Consider the following 25754-nt stretch of genomic DNA (forward strand, 5'->3'; position numbering starts at 1 on the left):
CCAAAGAATCTAAATTATACAAAATAATATAAAGTCACAAAGAAAAGTGGTGACGTAAGAAAGGCTTACTTGTGATTTGGATCTCGCTAGAGAATTCCATTCTCACAAGAGTTCTTGGCTCTCAATTAATATAGTATTTTGAAGAGTTCATTAGTGGGTACATAACGGTCTTATAACACTCTAGTAAGGATTCAAGTACATCTATATCATTTTTTTTTTATATATATACGGCATAATCACATTGACACACCGGTTCCTGTCAGATCACCGAAGTTAAGCAACGTTGAGCCTAGCCATTACTAAAATGGGTGACTAATTTGGGAAGTCCAGGTGCTGTATGTAGGAGGACGTCGACACCTCTCTGCAAAAAGTTGCAAAAACCTAACGTCGTCATCTCCCCTAACCGGGATATACATGTGACTGGGGACCGCTTGTGAATTTCATACTCCCACGAAACTTCCTCTTTCGGAGGAAGCCAGTTAAACCCTGAATAGGGTTGGTGCTGACTGACTACTACTACTATATCATATTTCTATTTGTCTGACTGACCCGCTTTTATTTAGAAACTATTGAACTGATGTGGCATAGTCGCATTGACATACGGGTTCTCGTCAGATCACCAAAGTTAAGCAACGTTGAGCCTGGCTAATATCAGATGGGTGACCATTTGGGAATTCTAGGCGCTGTATGTGCTCTCTGCTTATCTCAGCATTGTTTCCCGTCGTCCTTTACATACCACTGCCACTGGTATTTAACAATGTCGACTGAGGAGAGGTGTGGTTGGAGATTGCACACCTCTTGCCACAAAAATTTCATGCACAGACACCCCTTTGTGGGTATCCATAGTCTGTCAAGGACTGAAGGAATCCCATATTGGACTGGTTTGATTGAAATTTTGCATGAACCTTTGTTATCATAAGGTACAGCAAATTAAGTATTATGGTATCCGTTTTATAACAAACGAGATAAATAGAGATTAGTATTTAATGCAAAACTAAGTACAAATTTAACCATATTCAACCATCAATTTGGCATCCGTTTTTATCGGGCTAAAATGTCTACGAACGCAAATATTTGTTTATGGTGTTTACATACTTGTATGCAGCTAGATATGCGTCCATACACAGAGAGAGATGAAAATGTTGCTTCAATCTGAAGTGTGACAGACGTACAGATGGATCAAACAAAAGGCTGGAAATCTTCTAAACATGGCGAAGATATTCCATTGAACATGTTTTGTTTTAATACACGAAGGCAAAAACTAAAAAAACATACAAAAGAATTAAATTACATGAAGTTTATCGAAATAAGTAAGATTAAAATTATGTTAGTCTAAAAATAAATGGGGGGGGGGGATGCCGTGTGAGACAGAAACATGTTAATGGAAATAAAGTAAAGTGTTTCAATGCAATTTTCAAAATGATAACAAGATTCGGAAGTATTTTTATTACAAATCCAAAGAATGCTCGGGAATGAATTTTGAAGAACTTTCTCTTCCCTTGTTACTTTTCCTATTTATGCAAAATACAATAATTTTAGATAGATTTTTTAAGATAAATTTCAGTTTTACGGTATTTTTTTTTATTAAATTATTAGCAGGGTGGGAAGCGTAGCCCGGTTGTAAAATATACTTAAATATATTTTCATTCATGCACATTTTTCATTTATTATTACAGAGTCCATTCTCTCTCTCTCTCTCTCTCTCTCTCTCTCTCTCTCTCTCTCTCTCTCTATATATATATATATATATATATATATATATATATATATATATATATATATAATATTTATTTCAACACTATATATACACATTTCAAAGGCGTGCCAGTGGTTTCATTGCGTTGAATCAACCATAAGAGGTTGGATGGAGTCAGCGCAAATTCATCAGCGACTTTGAAAAAGCGAAACAATGCAAAGTAAACAGAGAAAAAAAAAACGATAAATAGGCGTTTTAACTCAGAGTTTCAAATTTTAAAATAGAACTTAGTAACCGACGCCAATAGATTCTGATTATGGTAGAAAGAAAGCGATGGCAGGATGGGTAATTTTAGGCGCATGCTCGTGTGCGTGCGTGCGTGCGTGCGTGTGTATGTATATGAGCACGCGCGTGTGTGTGAGAGAGAGAGAGTGTGTGTTGGGGGGTTGTGTGTGTGTGTGTGTGTGTGTGTGTGTGTGTGTATGTGTGTGTGTGTGTGTGTGTGTGTGTGTGTTTAACGGGGGATGTTTTGGAAAACCTCTCTGAAAAATGAAGGTCCTATTTAAACGGTCACATCACCCCATATAAATAAAGGTACAACAAATAACGGCAATAAATAAGTAAATAAATATATAATAAAATACTATAGATATAAAGCATGAATATATTGAATTTAATTTAATTTAGATTAAAATAAAAAGTAAAGATAAAATTTTAATTAAAATTTTAAAGGAATTATTTTTTAAAAAATTTTAAATAACAAATAAATGTAAATGGAGAAAGTGAAGATAATTAAAAATAATTAAAGTAGATGGTCAGCAAAAAAAAGAAAGATAACCGGTTTTCATCAAACAGAAATAGAATCATGTCGCCTTTTCTAGGGCGACAATTTTATTGTTTCACACAGTTTATGAAATATCAATCTACACAATTAAGTCTTTTTTTTCTTCTGTCCCTTTCCCTATCCTGTCTTCTAAACAGCGGGGCAACCACTTGTGTGAGTAATACTTTCTATTACAGGAAATACTTATAAAACTAAATAAGGGAAGCAACTTGAGGGCGATGTGACAGAGGCTGGAGCCTGACAAACAGTGCAAGGTCTGTAAGGATAAAAAATCTTTTTTTTTACTCTGTCCAAAAGAGAGAGGCTAATGTTTAGCACATCAGTCCAGATGTGAGATATCAGATACTGGCAGACGTATGAAGTTTTCAAACCCAGTAGAAAGAAGCCTACTTTAATTTCAACAGATTTGGCAACATCTTCTATGGACTCATCCCAGCTCATGTTGGCTGAGAATGCCAATCCACAAAGTTATAATGTTTTTTTATTATTCAATTTTCACTCCAAACAAGCACAGTGCCACTTTGATGTAGGGGGCTACTAACGGGGCCATAAGTTGCAAGGATGCTATGTAAAGAGTTGAGCAGAAAGATATCTGTTCACATTACACTTGATCTTCTGCATGTCAGTACAGTTGGAAAAGTAGGAACCCGGAAGCGTGTTCCAAAGTCTAGAAGTTCCGAGGAAGAAGCTTTCTTACATCCAGGGATCTCTACTGTGTAGGGGTGGGATTTTGCTGCTTGTCAGGTTTGTCGCGGTATTTACGTCGGAGAGATACAAGGGCTTGTAGTTCCTCATAGCATCCACCATTAAAATACTTGTAGAACAGGCAGAGGGATGCAACATTTCATCGATGAGACAGACCTAGAAGCCTAGATGACAGTTCAGGACCTATCAGGTTGGCGACTCTCTTTTGAACCCTGTCCAGAAGTGAGAAACTAGTAGTAGATGCCCTAGTCCAAATGTGACAACAATACTCTATACATGGGCGAATGGTGGCCTTGGTACAGGATACTTTCAGGTGTAAGTAACTTTCTAGTATGGTAGAGAGAGGCCACCTTCCTCACAGCGGCCCTAGCAATGCTCTCAATGTATCTATGCCAACTCATATTTCCTGTGAACATTAAGCCGAGGAGTTTCAGATAATTTCAGTTAATATATCTTTAGTCAGAGCTTTTGATGTTTGAGAAGGTGCCTTTTAATTATTGAAAGAAACAAGCTTATTCTTGGCAGCATTGAATGTGACCATCCATTTTTGTCTCTTAGTATTTCTGCCATTTCCTTAGGTCTCCTTCTTGTGTTTCTGCCATTTCCTTAGATATGTGTTCATTTGTTTTCCCCTTGTATCTGTTATAGAGCATGATGTTGTCAGCAAATATACCCATCTCAGAGACAATTTTATCAGGGAGGTAATTTATGACAATTAGAAATAATAAAGGTCCAAGGATAGATCCCTGAGGTACACCTGCATTTATATCATATTGTTTAGATGCACGACCGTCGAGGACGAGGACAACCTGGATTCTTCTCTTACTTAAGTTGGTTGTTTTTGTTTTACCGCATATCAACCCTTTTCAGGTTATTTAATGCCGAATCCAGTGATTTTGAAGAAAAGATTTTGATAGAATATATTTGTTTTTTTCAAGTCTGTTTCTATTTAACCCATAGTTGGGACCCTAACAGGTACTACCACTCCGGCTCAGAGTGGACCTGGGAGCAATGGCAATTAAGGGGTGGCTCCACACTCTCCAAAGCCTGCAAGCTGGGGCCTCACCATCGGATATAGTTTAAGGTCATATCCAGGACCGTCTTACTTATGTCATATATTTTTCCAGTGATACTATATGATCTAATTTTCCTTAGAACCACAATGTGCCAAACCCTGTCCAAAGCCTTATATATACATAGGGTTACCGCTCTACCCTTCCCTACTTTGTCCGTGTATGGTATATACGTTTAGAGATTACAGTTAGGATATCTGCTATAGAACAGGCTTTCCTGAACTGTATTATTCGTCAGTTAGAAATTTAGCAGTTGTAAGGTGATGGACTAGAGCTTAGACAATCATGGATTGAAATATTTTGGCAAAAAACCGAGCGAGGCTAATGGGGCGATAATTTAATGGGTCAGTTCTTTTGCCAGAATTCTTGTAAACTGGAACAACAGAAGCAGTTTTCCAGCAGTCAGGAAAGCAAGATTCGTTAAGGCATTTGTTGTAAAGCTTGGAGAGGACTGGAGCAACCTCTGCAAAGCATTTTTAATAGCACAGCCGGGATGAGATCAGGTCCACATGCTTTTAAGGTGTCTAGTTTTTTATGATATCATGCAACTAAGAAGGGGTTATTTTCAGATCATCTAGTGTGACGTCTGTCTGCAACGATAAGTCAGGGATGCAGTGGTTTGCTGGGTCCAATGTGGAGTTAGAAGCAAACCGACTGGCAAGCATGTTAGCCTTCTCGGTTGTTGTGTAAATAACCTCATGATTGTTTGATTGTGGGGGAATTGTTGATTGCCTATGATTTACTACCCTGTTTACAGAACACAGAAGGAATGTTTTTTATATGTGCGTGTTTTTCTTCAGTTTTCTTTTCTTTCCAGCTAACTAGGAGGGGAGTGTTATGGGAGCTTAGTTCTCCACGCATGGAAACACAGACACAAAAGGAGGACCTTAAGGTAAACCAGATTATCGCCCTTCAACTCTGGTAACACCATGCGTTGCCAGTAGGGGGCGATAGCGCCGGTTTTGTGTCTTTCTTTCCCTTTTTGCTGGATCTCAGAACAATGTAGATGTGACAGAATCAACCTCCCGGTTCTGTCAATAGGCAGGTTGCAATCGAACTCTAAAAAATATTGAGACCTAAACGCAAGTAAACGCAAGTAACGTTACTCATTCATCTTTCACTATAAACTCTTACAACCTTGATTTGTAATTAAATATAAATAAATGTACATTTATTTGTTATCATATATCGGTATACTTCGTGTATTCATTATGTGACCTTTGCTTCTCTCACCTACATTACAACATGAGGACAGGAACGTCAATTACATAAGCAGGAGACCCTGTCCGCCACAGGATAATGCAAATAATTGCACCATCCGCCCGTGTATGGAGTATTGTTGCCACATTTGGGCTGGTGCATCTGCTACTAGTCTCTCATTCTTCGACCGGGCTCAAATAAGAACCGCTAACCTAATAGGTTCTGCACTGTCAGCTAGGCTTCAACTGCTGTCCCATTGACGAAATGTTGCATCTCTCTGCCTGTTTTACAAGTATTTTAGTGGTAGGTGCTCTGACGAACTACAAGCCCTTGTACTCCCTCGAAGTAATTACCCCTTACAAACCCGACAAGCAGCAAAATCTCACCTCTACACAGTAGAGATCCCTAGATGTAAGAAAGCCTTCAACTCTAATAGTTTCTTCCCTAAGACTGCTAGACTTTTGAATTCCCTTTCAGGTTCCTGCTTCCCTAACTGATCTTATCGGATTTCATTACAGAGATTCATCTAGTCTGGTGGAATATCTAGCTTAGTTATTAGAGGTAGCATCAATTTAAGAAGGTGCGCCATTCCTCATATGAGGCAGGGTAGCCTAATGGAGGAAATTTTATTTGGGCTCCGAATGTTATTTTCAATATTTAGTCAAGATTTACTTGTAGGGGGAAAATATCCTCCTGACAAATATCTGTACAAAGAGATCTTAGACACGAGAATATGGTCTAGTTGGCATTTTAGTTCTCTCCATAATGTGAACCCAGAATTGTGACCACGAAAGGGCAACTCGGAACACGATTTTGAAGATATTGTGAAAATTATGTTTCTGAATTTTTTAGATAACTATCGGTTATTCATATTATTTGGATGCATCGGACCGCTGTTCTCATTTTTCACAAAGTTTCGGTCGATATGTCACAATTAATTTTTCTAAGTATTCCAACCACTATGCAACGGGTACTTGATTAGAAAAATCAATTGTAAACGTGATATTCTCCTGAAGATTGAAGATTCAATTCTCAATGTGAGCGACCAAAAAATACAATTGCAAATTACTTAGGATCTCTATTCAGTCATGGCTGACGGAACGAGAGCATACTTCCCTCGTTAAGTAATTAAACGGTTCTGTTCAAAATTCTGTCTGAATTCCCAAATTCAACAGAAACATTCCAGACTTCAACAAAATATGCATAAAGAATGGCACGGATTACATCGAGTGGAACGTTGGGAAAAATGACACTCAAGACGTGAACAGTAGTCCAAAGAATCTAAATTATACAAAATAATATAAAGTCACAAAGAAAAGTGGTGACGTAAGAAAGGCTTACTTGTGATTTGGATCTCGCTAGAGAATTCCATTCTCACAAGAGTTCTTGGCTCTCAATTAATATAGTATTTTGAAGAGTTCATTAGTGGGTACATAACGGTCTTATAACACTCTAGTAAGGATTCAAGTACATCTATATCATTTTTTTTTTATATATATACGGCATAATCACATTGACACACCGGTTCCTGTCAGATCACCGAAGTTAAGCAACGTTGAGCCTAGCCATTACTAAAATGGGTGACTAATTTGGGAAGTCCAGGTGCTGTATGTAGGAGGACGTCGACACCTCTCTGCAAAAAGTTGCAAAAACCTAACGTCGTCATCTCCCCTAACCGGGATATACATGTGACTGGGGACCGCTTGTGAATTTCATACTCCCACGAAACTTCCTCTTTCGGAGGAAGCCAGTTAAACCCTGAATAGGGTTGGTGCTGACTGACTACTACTACTATATCATATTTCTATTTGTCTGACTGACCCGCTTTTATTTAGAAACTATTGAACTGATGTGGCATAGTCGCATTGACATACGGGTTCTCGTCAGATCACCAAAGTTAAGCAACGTTGAGCCTGGCTAATATCAGATGGGTGACCATTTGGGAATTCTAGGCGCTGTATGTGCTCTCTGCTTATCTCAGCATTGTTTCCCGTCGTCCTTTACATACCACTGCCACTGGTATTTAACAATGTCGACTGAGGAGAGGTGTGGTTGGAGATTGCACACCTCTTGCCACAAAAATTTCATGCACAGACACCCCTTTGTGGGTATCCATAGTCTGTCAAGGACTGAAGGAATCCCATATTGGACTGGTTTGATTGAAATTTTGCATGAACCTTTGTTATCATAAGGTACAGCAAATTAAGTATTATGGTATCCGTTTTATAACAAACGAGATAAATAGAGATTAGTATTTAATGCAAAACTAAGTACAAATTTAACCATATTCAACCATCAATTTGGCATCCGTTTTTATCGGGCTAAAATGTCTACGAACGCAAATATTTGTTTATGGTGTTTACATACTTGTATGCAGCTAGATATGCGTCCATACACAGAGAGAGATGAAAATGTTGCTTCAATCTGAAGTGTGACAGACGTACAGATGGATCAAACAAAAGGCTGGAAATCTTCTAAACATGGCGAAGATATTCCATTGAACATGTTTTGTTTTAATACACGAAGGCAAAAACTAAAAAAACATACAAAAGAATTAAATTACATGAAGTTTATCGAAATAAGTAAGATTAAAATTATGTTAGTCTAAAAATAAATGGGGGGGGGGATGCCGTGTGAGACAGAAACATGTTAATGGAAATAAAGTAAAGTGTTTCAATGCAATTTTCAAAATGATAACAAGATTCGGAAGTATTTTTATTACAAATCCAAAGAATGCTCGGGAATGAATTTTGAAGAACTTTCTCTTCCCTTGTTACTTTTCCTATTTATGCAAAATACAATAATTTTAGATAGATTTTTTAAGATAAATTTCAGTTTTACGGTATTTTTTTTTATTAAATTATTAGCAGGGTGGGAAGCGTAGCCCGGTTGTAAAATATACTTAAATATATTTTCATTCATGCACATTTTTCATTTATTATTACAGAGTCCATTCTCTCTCTCTCTATATATATATATATATATATATATATATATATATAATATTTATTTCAACACTATATATACACATTTCAAAGGCGTGCCAGTGGTTTCATTGCGTTGAATCAACCATAAGAGGTTGGATGGAGTCAGCGCAAATTCATCAGCGACTTTGAAAAAGCGAAACAATGCAAAGTAAACAGAGAAAAAAAAAACGATAAATAGGCGTTTTAACTCAGAGTTTCAAATTTTAAAATAGAACTTAGTAACCGACGCCAATAGATTCTGATTATGGTAGAAAGAAAGCGATGGCAGGATGGGTAATTTTAGGCGCATGCTCGTGTGCGTGCGTGCGTGCGTGTGTATGTATATGAGCACGCGCGTGTGTGTGAGAGAGAGAGAGTGTGTGTTGGGGGGTTGTGTGTGTGTGTGTGTGTGTGTGTGTGTTTAACGGGGGATGTTTTGGAAAACCTCTCTGAAAAATGAAGGTCCTATTTAAATGGTCACATCACCCCATATAAATAAAGGTACAACAAATAACGGCAATAAATAAGTAAATAAATATATAATAAAATACTATAGATATAAAGCATGAATATATTGAATTTAATTTAATTTAGATTAAAATAAAAAGTAAAGATAAAATTTTAATTAAAATTTTAAAGGAATTATTTTAAAAAATTTTTTAAATAACAAATAAATGTAAATGGAGAAAGTGAAGATAATTAAAAATAATTAAAGTAGATGGTCAGCAAAAAAAAGAAAGATAACCGGTTTTCATCAAACAGAAATGGAATCATGTCGCCTTTTCTAGGGCGACAATTTTATTGTTTCACACAGTTTATGAAATATCAATCTACACAATTAAGTCTTTTTTTTCTTCTGTCCCTTTCCCTATCCTGTCTTCTAAACAGCGGGGCAACCACTTGTGTGAGTAATACTTTCTATTACAGGAAATACTTATAAAACTAAATAAGGGAAGCAACTTGAGGGCGATGTGACAGAGGCTGGAGCCTGACAAACAGTGCAAGGTCTGTAAGGATAAAAAATCTTTTTTTTTTACTCTGTCCAAAAGAGAGAGGCTAATGTTTAGCACATCAGTCCAGATGTGAGATATCAGATACTGGCAGACGTATGAAGTTTTCAAACCCAGTAGAAAGAAGCCTACTTTAATTTCAACAGATTTGGCAACATCTTCTATGGGCTCATCCCAGCTCATGTTGGCTGAGAATGCCAATCCACAAAGTTATAATGTTTTTTTATTATTCAATTTTCACCCCAAACAAGCACAGTGCCACTTTGATGTAGGGGGCTACTAACGGGGCCATAAGTTGCAAGGATGCTATGTAAAGAGTTGAGCAGAAAGATATCTGTTCACATTACACTTGATCTTCTGCATGTCAGTACAGTTGGAAAAGCAGGAACCCGGAAGCGTGTTCCAAAGTCTAGAAGTTCCGAGGAAGAAGCTTTCTTACATCCAGGGATCTCTACTGTGTAGGGGTGGGATTTTGCTGCTTGTCAGGTTTGTCGGGGTATTTACGTCGGAGAGATACAAGGGCTTGTAGTTCCTCATAGCATCCACCATTAAAATACTTGTAGAACAGGCAGAGGGATGCAACATTTCATCGATGAGACAGACCTAGAAGCCTAGATGACAGTTCAGGACCTATCAGGTTGGCGACTCTCTTTTGAACCCTGTCCAGAAGTGAGAAACTAGTAGTAGATGCCCTAGTCCAAATGTGACAACAATACTCTATACATGGGCGAATGGTGGCCTTGGTACAGGATACTTTCAGGTGTAAGTAACTTTCTAGTATGGTAGAGAGAGGCCACCTTCCTCACAGCGGCCCTAGCAATGCTCTCAATGTATCTATGCCAACTCATATTTCCTGTGAACCTTAAGCCGAGGAGTTTCAGATAATTTCAGGTAATATATCTTTAGTCAGAGCTTTTGATGTTTGAGAAGGTGTCTTTTAATTATTGAAAGAAACAAGCTTATTCTTGGCAGCATTGAATGTGACCATCCATTTTTGTCTCTTAGTATTTCTGCCATTTCCTTAGGTCTCCTTCTTGTGTTTCTGCCATTTCCTTAGATATGTGTTCATTTGTTTTCCCCTTGTATCTGTTATAGAGCATGATGTTGTCAGCAAATATACCCATCTCAGAGACAATTTTATCTGGGAGGTAATTTATGACAATTAGAAATAATAAAGGTCCAAGGATAGATCCCTGAGGTACACCCGCATTTATATCATATTGTTTAGATGCACGACCGTCGAGGACGAGGACAACCTGGATTCTTCTCTTACTTAAGTTGGTTGTTTTTGTTTTACCGCATATCAACCCTTTTCAGGTTATTTAATGCCGAATCCAGTGATTTTGAAGAAAAGATTTTGATAGAATATATTTGTTTTTTTCAAGTCTGTTTCTATTCAACCCATAGTTGGGACCCTAACAGGTACTACCACTCCGGCTCAGAGTGGACCTGGGAGCAATGGCAATTAAGGGGTGGCTCCACACTCTCCAAAGCCTGCAAGCTGGGGCCTCACCATCGGATATAGTTTAAGGTCATATCCAGGACCGTCTTACTTATGTCATATATTTTTCCAGTGATACTATATGATCTAATTTTCCTTAGAACCACAATGTGCCAAACCCTGTCAAAGGCCTTATATATACATAGGGTTACCGCTCTACCCTTCCCTACTTTGTCCGTGTATGGTATATACGTTTAGAGATTACAGTTAGGATATCTGCTATAGAACAGGCTTTCCTGAACTGTATTATTCGTCAGTTAGAAATTTAGCAGTTGTAAGGTGATGGACTAGAGCTTAGACAATCATGGATTGAAATATTTTGGCAAAAAACCGAGCGAGGCTAATGGGGCGATAATTTAATGGGTCAGTTCTTTTGCCAGAATTCTTGTAAACTGGAACAACAGAAGCAGTTTTCCAGCAGTCAGGAAAGCAAGATTCGTTAAGGCATTTGTGGAAAGCTTGGAGAGGACTGGAGCAACCTCTGCAAAGCATTTTTAATAGCACAGCCGGGATGAGATCAGGTCCACATGCTTTTAAGGTGTCTAGTTTTTTATGATATCATGCAACTAAGAAGGGGTTATTTTCAGATCATCTAGTGTGACGTCTGTCTGCAACGATAAGTCAGGGATGCAGTGGTTTGCTGGGTCCAATGTGGAGTTAGAAGCAAACCGACTGGCAAGCATGTTAGCCTTCTCGGTTGTTGTGTAAATAACCTCATGATTGTTTGATTGTGGGGGAATTGTTGATTGCCTATGATTTACTACCCTGTTTACAGAACACAGAAGGAATGTTTTTTATATGTGCGTGCTTTTCTTCAATTTTCTTTTCTTTCCAGCTAACTAGGAGGGGAGTGTTATGGGAGCTTAGTTCTCCACGCATGGAAACACAGACACAAAAGGAGGACCTTAAGGTAAACCAGATTATCGCCCTTCAACTCTGGTAACACCATGCGTTGCCAGTAGGGGGCGATAGCGCCGGTTTTGTGTCTTTCTTTCCCTTTTTGCTGGATCTCAGAACAATGTAGATGTGACAGAATCAACCTCCCGGTTCTGTCAATAGGCAGGTTGCAATCGAACTCTAAAAAATATTGAGACCTAAACGCAAGTAAACGCAAGTAACGTTACTCATTCATCTTTCACTATAAACTCTTACAACCTTGATTTGTAATTAAATATAAATAAATGTACATTTATTTGTTATCATATATCGGTATACTTCGTGTATTCATTATGTGACCTTTGCTTCTCTCACCTACATTACAACATGAGGACAGGAACGTCAATTACATAAGCAGGAGACTCTGTCCGCCACAGGATAATGCAAATAATTGCACCATCCGCCCGTGTATGGAGTATTGTTGCCACATTTGGGCTGGTGCATCTGCTACTAGTCTCTCATTCTTCGACCGGGCTCAAATAAGAACCGCTAACCTAATAGGTTCTGCACTGTCAGCTAGGCTTCAACTGCTGTCCCATTGACGAAATGTTGCATCTCTCTGCCTGTTTTACAAGTATTTTAGTGGTAGGTGCTCTGACGAACTACAAGCCCTTGTACTCCCTCGAAGTAATTACCCCTTACAAACCCGACAAGCAGCAAAATCTCACCTCTACACAGTAGAGATCCCTAGATGTAAGAAAGCCTTCAACTCTAATAGTTTCTTCCCTAAGACTGCTAGACTTTTGAATTCCCTTTCAGGTTCCTGCTTCCCTAACTGTTCTGGTATGCAGAAGTTCAATGCAAACAGACATCTTGCTGCTCAACTCCTTATATAGTACTCCTGCATATTATATCCCAAATAGTAGGCCTTACATCAAAGGAGCACTGTGCCTTGTTTGAGGTGAAATTAAAAAATAAAATGTGATTTTTACATGAATTTCGTGATGACAACCAACTTAAGGGTTGTATAATGTACACATAAAAATTATAATTATAATTGGTTCAAATTATATTTTGTTGGTTTAAAAAATTCACAACCCTACAGTAAAAGCTCATTGAGAACCTGAATTACAGGTACCAGAATGACTAACTAAATGTAGAACCACACTGGTGCAAAAAGACTCAGAAAAAGAACCATCCCCTGCAACTTCAGACCTATAAGATGTTTACCTGCAATGTGGAAAATACTAACAGCAAACTGAGGGAACACATTTATCATTCCTTTCATAATCACGAACTACTTCCCAAGGATGCCAAATAAGAAAAAGAGAAACACATGACCTCTTATATTAGGTTGGTGCAAAAATAATATCGTTTGCTCACATATATTACTTTTATATATGATTTCTGAATTAATTCATTGATATATATATATATATATATATATATATATATATATATATATATATATATATATATCGCCATGTTATATAGCATTTTGAAGCGCGTTTTTCATTCTATCGAATCGAGTTATTCATTACCGTTCTCAATCTCTTCATCTATTTCTTTTTTTGCAGGCTTTTCAACAGCATTGACAAAATTCAAATCTGCACGATTTTCTTGTTCCAGTTCAAACTAGGCCGAAAAGCTGTGTAGACAGCTAATGATATCAATGATGCGTTTGGCCCAGGAGCCACTAATGAATGCATGGCACAACGGTGGTTCAAGAAATTTTGCAATGGTGACGTGAGCCTTGAAGATAAAGAAGGCTATAACTGACTGACCGTGGTTCCTAAATATTCAAAACCTTAATTGAAGCCGATTCTCGCAGAACCACACAAGAAGTTACTGTTGAACTCGAGGTCGACCACTCAACAGGCGTTCGCCATTTAAAGCAAATAGGGAAGTCAAAAAAGTTGGATAAATGAGTGCCGCATGAATTGAACGATAATCAAAAACTCATTTTGAGGTGTCTTCTACACTCTTTCTGTGTAACAAAAACGACCCATTTCTCGAGCGGATTGTGATGTGTGATGAAAAGCAGATCCTCTATGACAACTAGCGACATTCGGCACAGTGGTTAAATGCCTAAACTCCCTAACACTTTTTGAAGCTGATATTGCACAAAAAAAAACTTATAGTGACTGTTTGGTGGTCTGCGGCCGGTCTCATCCAACACAGCTTGTTCAATCCAGGTGAAACGATTGCAGCAGAGAAGTACTGCTGGCAAATTGACAAAATGCACCAGAAGCTCCACCCTATGTGCCAGAGATTGTTCAATATTAAGGGACAAATTCTTCTCCATGATAACGCTCACCCTCATATTGCTCAACTGACCCTGCAAAAGCTGAACAAATTGGGCTACAAAACTCTGCTTTATTCGTCATATTCACTTGACCTCTTGCCCACCGATCATCACTTTTTCCAGCATCTCAACAACTTCCTGCGCGAAAAATGCTTCAAAAGCTGAGATGATGCTGAATCGGCCTTCAATGACTTTATCACTTAGAACTCCAGATTTCTACGCTAATGGGATTAATAAACTTGTTTTTATGCTAATGGGATAAATAAACTTGTTTCTCGTTGGCAAAAATGTATCGATTCTAATGGTTCTTATTTTGATTAATAAAGTTTATTATGATCGTTTGAAGTAAAAAAAATGACATTATTTTTGCACCAACCAAATACATAGACCAAAGGATTCTGAAATAGGTAAAAAGTAGAAAAATACTTAGTCATGGCATGAATCGACTACAAGAATACGTATAAGAGGATCCTGCAATCATAGATAATAGAATGCCTGAGAATGCCCGAAATACTAGGCAAAATTATCAATTTCATAGAAAATGCAATGAGAACATGGACAATACATAACTGAGATAAAATACAAATATCTTTCAAGGTAATTCCCGTCACCACTACTATTCATCACAGCCATTATGCCCCTTAACAATATACTAAGAAAATGGCAAGCCAAATACAAGTTTACTAATACAGATAAAAGAATGAACCACCTAATGTACATGGATGACCTAAAACTGTTTACAAAAACAAAAATAAACTAGAGGCGCTAATAAACATAACCAAAATCTTAAACTATAATATCCGAATGGAATTCGGTATGAAAAGTGCGTAGAGATGATCAGGAGAGGAAAACTGGAAGCAACGGAAGGTATAGAACTCTCCAATCAAACCTCAAAAGAACAAGAAAACTCCTCGAAATGAAATTATGTAGTAGAGACCTAATTAAAGTTATAAACACATGGGAAGTGTCACTAACAAGATACTCTGGACCGTTTATAGGTTGGATCAAAGAAGAACTGAAGCATCTAGACCAGAAGACAAGGAAACTCATGACTATGCATAATGCACTACACTCAAAGGATGATCCTGACCGACTCAATGTGAAAAGCAAATACAGAGGAAGAATATAGAAGAATGAGACAAGAAAGGAATTAGAAAAAAACACTGAAATATTGATGAGATCTAAAAACTCAATCATGTTCTATGAAGCCCAAAACAAAAATAACAATTTTCCTCTGATTTCCTTTCTTTCTTTCTCTCTTGTTTTCCCAATGGAACAAACAGTTTGTCGTGATTTGCAACCAATGATGTGGAAGAGAATTCTATAATCCTGCAAAGTGGATATGCGCACTGCAACACTTAACTTTGACACCACGGGCGGTGCAAGAGGTCCGATCTAACAAATTGGCTGATCACGTCAACCACAACATATAAAACCCACACTAATCCAGTCACAGCAATTAATATTCTTAATATTATTACCTGCATCAATAACTACCAATGGTTATCATCCAAATTATCTTGGAAAGATGAGGGTTAGAAAGCCGATGGTTAACGTTCTTTTGAAGATATAACGGACGTGTAACGTTACACATGCATTAACATGTACACACTCGGGGCCCAAAACGTTGCGAGCCTATCCTTGTTTTATCGTTATTTCCATGGTAGGTGCTCGTCTGAACTCCAATCTCTGGTCCCCCCTCGCCAATCTTTCACGAAAAACAACAGTCTAGCCGAATCCACTGTGAAAAATTTCCCTCACTCTTTATCTGTGCCTAAATCAAAACGTGGATTCCATGAACAAAGCTTCTTTCTTAGAACTGCACGCCTGTGGAACTCTGTTCCGTCTGCCTGCTTCCCACCGGACTACAACCTGGATGTCTTCAAGTCCAATGTTAACAAATTCCTAATGAACCGCCCCCTTAAGTAAACACTTCATCAAATCTCCACACTAACGTAATGTACTTGCAATAACCCTTATCCCTGAGTGGCTTCCGGGCCTTGATAAGTGGTGATCACTGTGTAAAAAAAAAGAAGAAAAAAGAACTTGAAGCATAACATCTTTTATAAATATGACTTGATTTAGCAGTAAATCACCCCAGAAATATTGATATGTCGTAAAACCAAACAATCAACCAAAACCAAGTGTAACGTTACACATGCATTAACATGTACACACTCGGGGCCCAAAACCTTGTATACTCAGTCGCAACGGAGACAAAGGATAGGAAACAACTTCAACTTGCTTTTTTCGGTTAAAAAAAAAACCTTCGTTCTTCATTCTCCTGCCACGCGTGACTACTTGTTACTACTTTGACATCACCAATGTCTCTAATGTGATTGTCATCCTCTCGAACGTGATGCTCTTTTATAATCGTTTTCCTTGCCTTGTCGTGTCGTCACTTCGCACAGGGCTCGATCATTTGCATACAGCTGTCATACGCGCGTCCGTGATCTGTTACACCAGCAAATCTGTTACTCTGGTTTTTGGCACATTCTTTGATTCTACGACAAGAAATTACACGCCGTTTCATTTTGGGGGTTGAGGAGAAGTATACGCTTTCTAAAACGATATTAATAACTATTGATATATAAATATTCGATAGTTGTTAAAATCGTTTTACTTTTTCTGCCTTCTTCGCCATCTTTCCGTTTAGAACAAGAATTACTGGGAACGCTTCCTGTGCCCCACCGTTCGTTTGCCATATCTAGATGCATAATAAAAATTATATCTAAAAAAGAAACTAATTATATTTTGAAGCATTTCGGAATGTAACTAAACAGCGCGTTCCAAAAGTAGAGAGCAAAGTATGCTGCATTTATCGAAATTATGACATCAATACTAAAAGTAGATTCTTGCTGCGTGGGCTTCTCGTTTTAACTTGCTAACTAAATACACATCAATTATCGTAATAGTTCTCATGTAATAGACAGTTGTCTATAAGAGGCTGACAGATATCCAAATGTTCCACACAAATACCCACACAAACACGCATATATATATATATATATATATATATATATATATATATATATATATATATATATATATATATATATATATATATATAATGTCTACATTTCCTGAATCAATAAAAGGCAGAAATAAGTGCCGACATTTAAGAATGTTGGCAAGTGCGATAATTTTCTTGGCACTAACCAACAGAAAATACTCATTTTTCTAAAAGACTTTGTAAGAAATTTAATCTCTTATTAAACGCTGCGCATGTTTTGCCATATAAACCGACACGGAACACTTAAGGTTTTGCCTTCACTAAATTTTCATGTGCTCTCATGAATAACATTGTAATGTTGTTTTTGTAAAATTAGTTGCGCACGATGGATGCACTTAAAAGCCACATAAGTGATAATAAACGAACCCTACTCATATCATTTGGATGATTCGGACTACTGTTCTCATTTTGACTACTATTTACACAAAGTTTCGATCGATGTAACCTACAGCCTTCTTCAAGTGCACATTATGTTATCTAGCTTCTTCTCTACTCTTCTGACGAATAATCTATATATATTAATCTATAGTTCTTATACCTTTCTTTTATCTCTTTACTGATTCCTATATACGCTCCAAAAACATTTGTTGAGCTGTATATTATCCCGATAAGTCTCCTCTTAAAGACTTGATTTCATTCTCTTTCTTTAACTCCCCCATATAATTATCCATTGGCACGTGTTTCGTTATCTACGACTCATCAGAGTGGCTGAATCTAGCGAGACTATGAGGAGTCGTAGACGACGAAACATGTGTCAGTGGATAATTATATTAAAAAAAAATAATATATATGCCGCTCCCCATATGGGGTTACCAAATTGGTTAAAGAAAAAATTATTCCCAACTCGCATTTAGGTAAGAATGCACTTTCGTACATAATTGAATTCATTCAAGACATATCGCAAAAGCAAAAACAAATGACATTCATATATATATATATATATATATATATATATAATGTGTTTTGACTCTCTGCGTATGTGTGGATGTGAGACGATTTGTGTCAATCGTTTCTCTACAGACTTGAAACTTGATATATAAGGGTTTAGGCTTCTGATTCAATGTGGATTTAACCGGTAAAAATAGCTGCTAATGGTTCAAAATTGAAAAAATATTGGAACTTAGCAGGCGTAAGTCAAATTAAAGTGCTCTTGTACGCATGCACAAATATACATTTATATGCTTAAGTTAGTTAACTTAAGTTTTGATATCCATCTGTCGTTACCTCAAATAGTAATAAATAATGCTGAAGCAAATGAAGCGATTCTAGCTGATGGAACTTAGTTATATATTTTTTCAATTTGAAATCACCATTATATATTAAGTACAATATAATAAAAACAAAGAATTGGCTCTATAAATAAAATATAAATAAATATAAGTAATTTTTGTTACTTTCTAAATCACTATTATATATTAGGTAAAATATAATAATCAATAGAGAATTAACTCTGTAAAAACAAATGCGAAATGTTCCATCCATCCATCTATAGCCCTTGAGCCCCTTGAGGGCATAGGCCATCTACAACTTTTATAGATGTTTTTGTAGCAAGGAGTTCTTTTTACAGGGTGAGGGTGCCCCACGCCCAACCTTTCCAGAAGGTACATACAGCACCTAGCCTTCCGAAGTGGTCACCCATCCGGTACTGGCCAGGCTCAACATTGCTTAACTTCGGTGATCTGGCGAGAACCGGTGTGTCAACGTGATTGTGCCGTACAAATTCGAAATATGCATCAATTAAAATATCATATTTAAGCGTATTTTACAACTGGGCAATGCCGGTTAGTTGTGCTATTTTATATTGTGTACGTGCGTGTGTGTGTGTGTGTGTGTAGAACGGTCTTTACCAAACTATTATGAGAGTTTTTGGTCTATAGACTTAGAACTTGATATATAGGGAGTTCAAACCTGTGGAGCAACTTCGATTTGGATTTTACTCGGTAAAAATAGCTGATAAGAAATCAAAATCGAAAAATTGTAACTTAGCAGGCGTAAGTCGACTTAAAGCGTATCCTATATTATACACAAACACACATTTATACGTTTAACTGCATTTATTTTTAAAGTTTTGATATTCATCGGTCATTAGCCTATATGGTAGCGAATACTGCTGAAAAAGTAAATGTTTTGATTTCGATTTAAGCTGATGACACCCAAGTCATAGTTTTTTTAACTTTGGAAATCGCTATTATATAGTGGGTACACAGCACTCGTACTCCCTCGACGAAAATACCCCCGACGTACCCAACAAGCAGCTAAATCACACCCCTTCACAGTAGAGATCCCTTCAGGTAAGAGAGCATTCTACTCCAGTAGTCTCTTAACTTATAAGATGTACAGAACAAAACGCGTAAAGTCAACTTGCGGCAAGCCAAAGTCAATGGGTGTTTTTTTTCAATTTTGACTCCTTAAGGGCTATTTTACCGACTAAAACCCAAACTGAAAGTTGGCTACAAGTCCAAATAAACTATATATAAACTTTTTACTCTGTGGGCGAAATATTAAGAGACGAGTTTGTAAGCGACTTTTCGCGCACACACTGACAAGGTAAATAGATAAATAGTGCACTAGAACGTTTTTTTATTTTAAATTCTACGCAATCATGCAGAATGTAGAAACAATGCTTAAATAGAATTCAACATAATAGTTAAATGAAACCAATCCTATAATAAATAACCATCTTAAAGGAATAAGTATTTAATTAACAGTCATTTTTCAAAGGAATATGCAAAATAGTTAACCTTCATGTAGTCGCTCGAAGAACCATGACTGAGTATACTAGAAAGTTCGTTTTAATAATTTTTAAATAGAAAAACTGGGCTTTTAATATATATGTCAGAACGAGAAAAAAGCTCAGCTTTATATATATATATATATATATATATATACTAGCTGGGCTACCCGACGTTGCCCGGGGCCATATAAGCAATAAAAAAAATTGAAGTTGATTTTGAATATAATTGTTATTCTTTGGAGAGAGGAATTTTTAATGTGTATGTATCATTTGCTATTTCGAGCAAAAAAAATATTTTACCTACCCTAGGACGGCTATTACACATATGCAATAATTGTACCTTTCCTAGGACAGGTAATTTACAGAATGTATATGAAATAAGTTTACTTTTTTGGGACGGGTAATTTACAACACATATTTAGAATATGTTTACCTACGTTCAGACGGGTAATTTATATACTTATATGAAACAATTTAACATACTCTCAACAGGTATTGTACAGCATATCTTCTCTTCTCTTCTCTATATAAATAAAATGAACTCATTTTTTCCCGTCTGATTTTGACATTAATAGGATTAAAAATCAAGATATTTCATGCAAATATAATATGCACAAACGGCAGAACAATATCTGAGGTGTGTTATAGGTTTATTATTTCTCAAATTCCTCGATAATCTTAGATTTCTATACTTTTTCTGCTGAGAAGTCACGGCCAAAATCGGTTAAGATCAATGGAAGTGGTAAAATATTTTCTCTCTAATAAATTCCTCCTCCCCCTGCCACCACTTAACACCGTTTGGGGATCGTTCACAAGGAACAGTTGAGAAGAGAACACCGGTTTGGCTTCGTAGTTCTTTCATGTGAAGTTATTTAAAATCACTAAACTAAGCTGCAGTGCTCTGTGGCGTAGTGGTTAGCGTGCTGGACAGTTCACATTATATTTTCACGTTCGCGCCGACCTACCGTAGTCGTTTTTTTTTTTTTTTTTTCCTAAACAACTGGAATGGACTTTTCTTGGTGGCCGAACTGTTAACGTTGCAGATTTTTTTTTTTTTTTTCACACTTTATTTTCCTACTTTTACTCATGACTCCGGGTTTGATCCTGCCTACTTACCTACCATTTCATTTTTTAAAACTCCCCCCCCCGTCCCGGAAACAAACACTCGGGCAACGCCGGGTACCCCCGCTAGTCTCTATATAAATAAAATGAACTCATTTTTTCTCGTCTGATTTTGACATTAATAGGATTAAAAATCAAGATATTTCATGCAAATATAATATGCACAAACGGCAGAACAATATCTGAGGTGTGTTATAGGTTTATTATTTCTCAAATTCCTCGATAATCTTAGATTTCTATACTTTTTCTGCTGAGAAGTCACGGCCAAAATCGGTTAAGATCAATGGAAGTGGTAAAATATTTTCTCTCTAATAAATTCCTCCTCCCCCTGCCACCACTTAACACCGTTTGGGGATCGTTCACATGGAACAGTTGAGAAGAGAACACCGGTTTGGCTTCGTAGTTCTTTCATGTGAAGTTATTTAAAATCACTAAACTAAGCTGCAGTGCTCTGTGGCGTAGTGGTTAGCGTGCTGGACAGTTCACATTATATTTTCACGTTCGCGCCGACCTACCGTAGTCGTTTTTTTTTTTTTTTTTCCTAAACAACTGGAATGGACTTTTCTTGGTGGCCGAACTGTTAACGTTGCAGATTTTTTTTTTTTTTTTTCACACTTTATTTTCCTACTTTTACTCATGACTCCGGGTTTGATCCTGCCTACTTACCTACCATTTCATTTTTTAAAACTCCCCCCCCCGTCCCGGAAACAAACACTCGGGCAACGCCGGGTACCCCCGCTAGTATGAAATAATTTTCTTTCCACCAAGGCTACCATGATTTTAAGAAAATTGAGATCATTTTTAGAAGATGGATCTTTAGGATTTCCAAATTAATATAAATACATGGTGTTGGTTAATGAGTTCGCAACCTTTGTTTCATGATAAATTTCAACATTACTGCGTTTCTTTCCTCCCTCACTATCGGCACTATTATCTGAAGAAAAATTGTTATTTTTGGAAGATGTCTTAGCAAGATTTTAAAATTAGTGCATAAATACATTGACAAAGTTAAGTGATTAGACAACCCTTGCTTCATTATAAAAATCTACATTACTCTGTTTCATTTTTCCCCCACTACCGACAATCAATTTTTTTTGGAAAAAAGACGTCATTTTCAGATTACTCAGCCGGCTTTACAAAGAAATAAACAAATATGTTGAGAAGCTTTGTGATTAAGCAACCCTTGCTTCACTACAAAATTCCACATTACTGTGTTCTTTCCCTCCCTACTACTGACAAGATCATTTTCAGTGAAATGATATCATTTCTTGACCATAACTCAGCAGGTTTTCCAAATAATTACATAAATGCATTGATGCGAATTATCATTAGGCAACTTTTACTTTACCACAATTTTCAATATTAATATAGTTCTCGCTCCTTACTATCACAACCGCCAACAACACATTAGTAAGAGAAACGATGTCATTTCCATAGTTATTCTATATTTTTGGACTATGGCATTGGGGGGAGATTGCACCACCCCAAAATGGACATTACTCTCTCCAACCCCACCCCAAAACTGAAGGTTTGTTAAATCATAGAGAACTCCAGAGCACGTTAAAAAGCAACATAATCATGTGTCTTTCTATTCACCACTACAACTGTGACGTCATTCCCAGAAGTTAACATTCAAAATTCAAAAAAATATTGTTGATCACCTCCAGAAACTGATAAATTGTCTGGGCTTATTATTTCATTCATTCCCTTCACACAATTATACATCTCATTCCTCAATAAAAAAACACAGTCAATGTGTAAATAAGAAAAATGATTAGATTTTTAGTATTGGGGGGGGGGGCGAGCATAACCTATTTGAGAACAGAATCATACATACACACAGAATCAATTCTTACAAACAGATAATGTCTTTTTATTGTAATACGCATTTGAGGAACTGTACCATTATGTTTATGGTAGGTGCTAGAATGAGCTTTAATCCCTCGTAATCATCTTTTTTTATTACACAGTGGTCTCCACTTATCAAGGCCCAGAAGCCACTCAGGGATAAGGGTTATTTCAAGTATATTCAGAATAAGATCGTGTACAGCTAAAACCACAGAGTAGTTTTCTCTCGTTCTGTCAGTCTTGATTGAACACAAATTTTAAGGAATTCGTAATCATCTTCTTAGTATTTGCCATGGTGAGTATTGAATCTTCACTGTGCAGAATCTTCACTGTGCAGAATATCACTTAGAACTGATTATTGCTTAGCGCATTTAGCCGCTGTGTCATAGGTTATTGTGGAGAGAAATCTATTTGTTCACAAACTGGATCGCATACCTACAATCATGAATAGATAATTTTGTAAAAACATGACATGTAGCGTTAATGAGCACCCTAAAATTAAAGAAAAAATAGTAATAAGTTGTTGATTTAATATGTTTTTATAAATAAAAGATGTTTCATTTTATCAGTTAAGAACGAGATGCTTTGAATAGCAGATTAAAACTTTCTCTGGTTTAATGAGGAACGGTTTTTTAATAAACCAATTGCTCTGAAACATTAGCATGTTCAGTGTAGCGAGTAGGTAATATTTGTCTGTATACATAAAATAATATATATATATATATATATATATATATATATATATAATGACTTTAAAATCCCCAAAAGTTTTCGCAGTTAGAGTTACATAGACTTTTATCACATAGGCAATTACTGCTCTTATATCTTGGAAGCTCCAATCCATGCTCACTCCTTCTGTAAAACATTCACAGCTAGAACTTGTCTGGCTATAACCGCAACAGATAGTTTTTCTTTTCTTACCGGCTTTACAAGCAGGTGTAGTCTTAATGTGTTTTTATGTCTTTTACTGTATATTTTTTAAACACCAAAAGTGTATCCACAGGAGGATAATTTGATGAATCAAATCGGAAGTACTCACGAAACAAGGAAAGGAAAAATGAAACAAGGAACCCATGGAACTTGAATACACCAATTTGATTGGAATGGTAAGTGGACTATTCTAAAAATGTATTAAATAAAAAATAAATGGCTGTTATTTAATAACGCTTGTCTGAATGAAAATATGCTGCCTAAATGCCTCCATATATATTTAAGCAATGTCAGCAATTTTCGTGGTGAAATCATAGGACATAGCCATGTAACATGGCTCAAATCGTGCGTCACCAGAGAATCAACAATCATAAAATGATCTACTTTAAAATCCGTTGTTTGTACAACTCTAAGTGCTTACTGACATTAACGAAGGCAAAGCAAGATGAAACCAAAATGCTCAGCTGGATTTCGGAAATTAAACAATCGATCACATCTTTAATAATCACATCCAAAGGATCAAGTGACGGCTTTATTGGTTTGGATATGTTTTAACGATTGATGATGATACGGTCATGAAACTCACTTTTGAATTAAAAGTCACCGGAAAGCAACTGACAATAAGAATAATAGGCAGACACTGTGCAAAATAATCTCTGTAAAACGCGCCTTCACTCAAACCAAGCATGTGACCGTACCACATGTCTGACGACAATGAATTATTGTGGACCTGCCATGTCTTAAGATTAGTGCAAAAGAAAAGGATGTGATTGTCGGACTGACTTCCTCATTTTGGTTGTTATAGTTACAACGTTTCGGCCGTTTTGCCCTCCGGCCTTCATCAGGTGTTTTGTATCGAACTGGAGAACCGTTTGTTAGGAGTCTCGAACTCAACCCTTTATTATTATTACGGGGGTACCGTGTTCGGAATCCAGCTAGGCTTTGGGACATAGTTGCTGATTCTCAGTTTTGAATGTTACTTTTCACTGCTTTAGTTTAGGATTGAACTCAGCACCTTTCGGTAACTATAAACTTTGATACAACGTCTAGGACCACTCGGCCATATGTCATTGGGACAATTCTTAGTTGGTTTTTGTTAACGTTAAACCTATGTTGTTATTCAAGGTTTTCTCTCTCTATCAGAGGTATCCAAATTGCATTCAGCTCTATGCTTGGTTTGCTCAGTAGGTTGTTATGTCCGAGCATGTGAGCTGTTTCTTTAAGTTTTCTCACTTTCCAGTGGGTCTCTCTGTTTATTATTTTTACTTCATCCCATAGGGGGCGATGGTCCCCCCTCTCCATCCAGACATGGTTGGCGATACCCGATTTTTCCGTCTCCCCTTTAGTTACCGCTTTTCGGTGTTCTACCACCCTTACTTTAAGGGGGCGGTATATTTCACCCTTGTAAACCTTTCTGCAACTGCATGGGATGGAGTATATGCAGTTCTTGGTCATGTTCTTCTCAATGCGCGGCTTCACTCGTACCAGGTGTCGTCTGAGTGTTGACTCGCTTTTGAATACCGTCCTGATGTTGTAGGGGGCACATATTCTCTGAATCTTTTCAGAGATGCCTCGTGTGTATGGTAAGCAGACCTGATGAAGGCCGGAGGGCAAAACGGCCGAAACGTTGTGACTATAACAACCAAGATGAGGAAGTCAGTCCGACAATCTCAATCAATGAAAACACATCATCTCAAAAATACAGACAATTACTAGAAAAGGATATCTTTATATAATATTTTTTTAATAAATATTAACAATTATTTTTACCTACATGTACTAGGTTTCATGTTTATGCAATCATCAATATAGAAAGTGATAATTACTGTTGGCCAGGAGATTCAAACCCAATCACAAAATCCCTCTCCACTTCAGAGACTAGCATTCTACATGAAGGCCATCAGAAAACACAAGAATTGAGGAAAATTAAG

General features: G+C 37.0%; 1 protein-coding gene and 1 pseudogene across 1 annotated transcript in view; both read right to left on the reverse strand.

Annotated features, from left to right (window-relative positions):
• LOC145283491 (HEAT repeat-containing protein 4-like) overlaps positions 1 to 25754 on the reverse strand; it is a 2203577-nt gene that overhangs the window by 1240496 nt on the left and 937327 nt on the right. The window lies entirely within an intron of this gene.
• Positions 18792 to 18908, reverse strand: LOC145284132 (5S ribosomal RNA; annotated as a pseudogene).

The sequence above is a fragment of the Euprymna scolopes genome, chromosome 8 (genome assembly GCF_053919585.1).
Source record: "Euprymna scolopes isolate OS-2025 chromosome 8, ASM5391958v1, whole genome shotgun sequence".
In the NCBI taxonomy this organism is placed as follows: Eukaryota; Metazoa; Mollusca; class Cephalopoda; order Sepiida; family Sepiolidae; genus Euprymna; species Euprymna scolopes.